Source organism: Triticum aestivum, chromosome 2A (assembly GCF_018294505.1).
Source record: "Triticum aestivum cultivar Chinese Spring chromosome 2A, IWGSC CS RefSeq v2.1, whole genome shotgun sequence".
NCBI lineage: Eukaryota > Viridiplantae > Streptophyta > Magnoliopsida > Poales > Poaceae > Triticum > Triticum aestivum.
The window spans coordinates 169,788,393-169,794,142 of record NC_057797.1 but is presented as its reverse complement, the minus strand read 5'-3'; positions in this window follow the sequence as shown (position 1 = coordinate 169,794,142).

Genomic DNA, 5,750 nt, shown 5'->3' with positions numbered 1-5,750 from the left:
TACTGGTTCTATTCCCTCAACGCGTTCATTTCCTCATAACTGTGTTGTGTGTTTGTTCATATCTGTGTTTGAAGACTTTGACTGAAGACTTTCTCAATTTCCTCAGTTCAATTTCTTCAGTCTGTTTGTCTTCATCATGTGCTTATGCTACCTGTACTTTGTGCCTGTCTTCATTTCATCATGATAACCATGCTTGTATTCTGTTATGTTTACTTTTGAGTACTTATTCCGCTGCTAGTAGTTCTTCGCTAAGGAATTTCCTCACCGGCAAATTCCTCGGTGAAGAATTTCATAAAAATCGCCTATTCACCCCCTCTAGTCGATATAACGCACTTTCAGACACATAGTCCCGGACACCCAGTCCTGAGCACGCAGCTCAGGACACCAAGTCCTCACCGTATTCTCCTTGAACTAAGATCACACAGACCTCGTCCAATCACTCGTGGTAAGTCTTCAGGTGACTTCCGAACCTTCACAAACTTGGTCACTCGGCGATCCACAATTCCTCTTGGATGCTCTAGACCATGATGCCTAACCGTCTGGAAGAAGCACAGCCTTCAAAGGTAACAAGCGTCGGATCCACGCAATATCAATCTCTTCAGTGATGCTCAATCACTTGGGGTTTGTAGGTGTTTGGGTTTGGGTTTTTCCTCACTTGATGATTTTCTCTCAAAGTCCTCGGAGGATGGGTTTCTCTCAAATGACAAGTGTCAGTTGCTCTCGGAGCAGCCAACCAGCTAGTGGTTGTAGGGGGCGGCTATTTATAGCTTAGGGAGTAGCCCGACATGATAAGACATAAATGCCCTTCAATGATATGACCGTTAGGTGGATAGATATTTTGGGACAGCTGGCGCATAGCACAACAACGGTCGGAATTTTGAGTAGCAAAATCCTCAGGGCTATCATGTTCCTCACTGTGTAGGAAATCTGCGCTGGCGAATTCCTAACTCCTCAGTCAGAACAAATTCCTCAGAGACCAGAAGAACTTCGTCTCTGTCACTGAAGAATATGACTGGACTATATGAGATTTCTAATGGCTTCACTCAAAGGGATTGGTAGGTGTAGTATTTTGAGTTGAGCATCACTTGGAAATTTTTCCTTAGTATTTCCTCGACCCCCTTTAACAGTACGGTGTTTCCTATGACTCAAGAAAGAGAAAATGAAACTACGAAAACAAAAGTCTTCACGCTTCATGTTCCTCGAATGAATACCAAATCTTCAAGGTCACACCAATTTCTTCACTTTCAGAGTCTTCAGAAAGCCAAAGTCTTCAGTCGAAGAACTTCATTTTTAGGGGCCAACTTTCTCTGTAAATATCAAACTCCTCATAGACTTATAGACCTGTGTACACTCACAAATGCATTAGTCCCTTAACCTATAAGTCTTCAATACACCAAAATCACTAAGGGGCACTAGATGCACTTACAAGAAGCTTGGCAGTGGTTGTCATAGATACCAGAGCATACATGGGCTAGGTATAAAATGGATAGTGTGTGCAAAACTGACCTGGTAGTAAACAACCTTAGTGAGGTTTTCAATAGAATGATATTGGATGTTAGGAACAAGCCAATCAGGACTATGTTAGAGGGCATAAGAACAAAGCTGATGATTAAGTTTCAAAAGATCAGAGAGAAGACAGAGTCATGCAGATGGCAGCTCACACCTACTTATTTAGAGATTTTAGAAGAGGGGAAGAAGTGGGCTAAGTATTGTGAAGCATACATGGCAGGTCCAGACATATGGCAAGTCACAAGTAGCTCTGAAAACACATATTGTGTTAATTTGAACAACCAGACCTGTGACTGTAGGAGGTGGGACATGACAGTTGTGCCCTGCAATCGTGCCATTGCTGTAATGCAGAAAGTGAAGATATATCCTAAGACTATGTGAATGCTTTCTTCAAGAAACCTGTGTATTGTGAAACATATAAGCACATAATATTCCCTGTGCCAGGTCCTGGCCATTGGCCTCATACACCTGGTGATTGTATTTCTCCACCTGTTTTTAGAGAAAAAAGGGTAAAAAAACAAACTGCCAGGAGGAAAGGCATGTTTGATGTGCCAGCTAAAAAGGATACTTCTAGGATTGGTACAGTGGCATGCAGCAACTGCAAGAAGCAAGGGCACAGGTTCAACAATTGTGGTGACCCATTGAAACCTAAGTTCCAGATGAGGATGAACAAGCACCAAGTAGGTTCTTCAGTTCCATTCATTGCATTATTACATTCATTTCATTTGTAGGAAAATAGATCTAACTAATATACTTGTGTAGGAAAATAGAGCTAACTACTCAGAGGCCAGCAAGGGTACCTGCTGCCTCTGCACCTGCACCAACAACTCCTCCAACAACAAATGAGTCAACACAGACAGCTAGTAGGTCAAGGGAGAGGGGTTGCTTCCACATCAGTAGCAGAACCAGGTACAACATCAGTCTCCAAGAAGAGGAGCACCAACATTGAAGCTACAACAGTAGCACCACCACCTCTCAAGAAGAGTAAGACCAACACCTCTTCAGCAACACCAGTACCACCTCCCAAGAAGAAGAGCACAACTATTTCTTTAGCAGCAAATAACACCAGGCCACAAAGGTCTTCTCCAGCAAAGAACACCAGGTCAGCTTCTCCCAATAAAGCTGGCAATGGATCTTTCATTGCTCCTAGACAATCTGCTAGAAGTTTTATGCAGGATGGGTCAAAGAGGGTCGGGAAGACATGTGGAAGGTTGAAGGATTACTTTTATGCAAATGGTAACTAGCTGAAGTGGTTGAACTCCTCTATTATCCTAGGTTATGTATGCAAGTGAACTGTTGTATTTTGTTTGTAATAACACTGCTTCACTAAGTACTTGATATTGTTGGATTTGATTTGGTTTGTAATGTAATACTGTTGGTTTGTAATGTGATATTGTTTGTGGATCCAACACTAGATTGTCTGCAACTTCAGTTTATCTGCATCTTCACAACATTTAGCATACATTGATATATACATAGTCACTGACCAAATGGTGCTGATTCAGAGAAATTGATGGAGCTGATTCAGAGAAATTGAGACATACATAGTCACTGACCAAATGCATACATTGATTCAGAAACATCCAAATGTTACATAGATAGAAAGATAGTCATTCAGAGTACCATACATTCATCAAAATCTCACCAATAGTACCACAACTCTCTCTCAGATAGACTTAAAGATAGAAAGATAGATAGATAGATAGATAGATAGGTAGATACATAGATTCATCAGTCATAACGCTCGAAGAAACGAACCCACTTGGCCCTAGTAGCTGGATGGGGAGCCATGGCTGCCCTCATCCTTGCCCAGCTAATGATCTGCATGAACGTCCTTCCCCTGCCACCAGTGAAAATCAGCTCCAGTTCTTCATCGTTGCATTTTCCAGTACCTTGTCAGAGAGTTGGCGGTTGAACTCCTATTGCTGCTCATCCTGGGCTGCCTCAAGTGCCCTGTGCCTGCGCCTCCTCCTCCTCCTCCATGCTGTTGCAGCCCTAGCCTCCACAACCTCACCCTCCTCCTTTGTGACATCTCTATGTCAGGATCCATCTCTAGGGTTTCTTTTGGGTGGTGGCTGGTGGACTGACTGGGAAAGGGTGGGGGTGGGGAGGGTTTATATTGATAGATGGGGTTGGATTTTAGTAGGCCTAGGATTGCATTTGGTCAGAGACTACTGGGCCACTAAGCCCAATTACCCACACAAATAATATATGCAGGCTAACACATAACATACAAGATCAATTTGAACACTTAATAGCATAGAAGATCCATTTCCACTACTTAGTAACATAGGAGATCCATTACAACACTTAATAGCTAAGGAGATCCATTACAACTTACTTAAGAACATAGGAAATAAGGTTCTTACATAATAAACTCAAGTTCAAATGCATGGCCAAACACTAGGTTAACTTCACATTCCCCCAAAATGTACACCCATATAATCACTTCAGACTGTTAGGCCACATCCTTATATATAGGCCTTGGATGTACTTACTTCACCAACATATCACAGTAACTTCATGACTCAAGGATGGCCTTGATTTTCTCTAACTTCTCCTTGCTGCCATACCCATCTTTCAGCAGCTCAGCAACAACTAGCTCAAGCTTTGCCTTCTCCTTCTTAAGAACATCTCTATCAACTTCAACATCCTTCATAGCATTCCTGGTGTTCTTGATGATATCAGCTTGGCTCTGCAAAATGCACCTATGTTCTTTTGCAAGTTTAAGCTTTTCCATCTGCACCTCCAACATAGCTTTCTCCTCTATCTCCTCCTTCTTCTCAAGTTCTTCCTCCTCCACTTGTTTCTGGTTCACCTTCCCCACCCTACCATCCTGCCAATCAAACATCTTGGATACATCATAAACAAGCTTGGTGTACTCAATGCAAAGCTTGCCATTTTCAATCTTAAGCTTGGCCAACTCCCTTTCATGTTCACTCTTAACCTTGGCCAACTCCTTCTCAAACTTCTCCTTGTCAAGTACCCTTCCTAGGTTTTGCTCATGGAACATTTCCCATAGCTTGCACAAACATCTCTGAAGAACAGGAGGCCAAGGCCCATCAACCCACTCTACAACACCACAATTCACACCATTTTCCTGCATTTTGAAATGTGATAAGTTATTACAATGCCATGATTAACTTAATATTTTCTAACAATGAATAACATAAAATGGGATATGATAAGTTATTACAATGCCATGATTAAGTTTCCGAAGTAACAAAAATACATAAGTGACTGTCATATCAAACAAACTGCTGCATCATATCAAACATCAGTGAACACCCATAGCAGAAAACTTAATTGGCATCTAACCTGGACTGGGCAGCCATAGAAACGCCTTCCTGTTACAATGCCTTCAAAAGCAACACGCTTAATAGGCCTCATTTGGTGCAGAATGCACTTGGGTTGAGAAAGTTCAAGTTGGCCACAGAAAAGGGGCTCCACAATGGTGTCTGGTTCCTCCCGCAACCAAAATAACCAACAGAACACTGGTTTCAACCTTCACTCAATACCACAATCAACTTGCATTGTTCATTAACCCTGAACACTCAAAAATTCCCAAATCAGCATGAACCCTAACACTGTACAGAGATGAACCCTAGGTTAGCTCAGTCTTACAATCGAACCCCACCCTCACTAATCAAGAAAAATATCACAGAGACAACAACAACACTACACTCAGCAAGATCCATGGATGTAGCCTAGGCCTACTAGCACCTAACCCTAACCCTAACCCTAACCCTAGGTGGCAAAGAAAAACTTACCATAAGTCTCATGTCCATGCTGACGACCTCGTACTCCTCCTCAGAGCTCGTTTCCTCATTGTTCCAGGAAGGCATTGCGGCAAAGGAGGTCGACGGCGACCGGCATTGAAGACGGCGACCGGCGGCGAGCTCGTACTGGAGCAGGGGAGTGAGCGAGCAGGGTGCGCCTGACCGACCGAGGGGGTATTTAACCCAGTTCCGACCGGGCCGGTCGGCTAACGGCCGTTAACTGTTGCGTCGTCCACGCACTGGGCCACGTGGGCTGACCAGTGGGCCCAATATGTCAGGAAAATGGTTAAATCGCTAGTCACTGCGGGTTTGGGTTTTTTGAAACAGCCGACTGCTCGTTTGATAGTTTTCTAAGAAAATTTAAAAAGTGGTAGTTTTTTGAAACCCTAACTTGTAATAATAGTTTTATGCTATTTACTCGATTTCAAAAAGGGTTGCAACTGCACGTGGCACATTCCATGG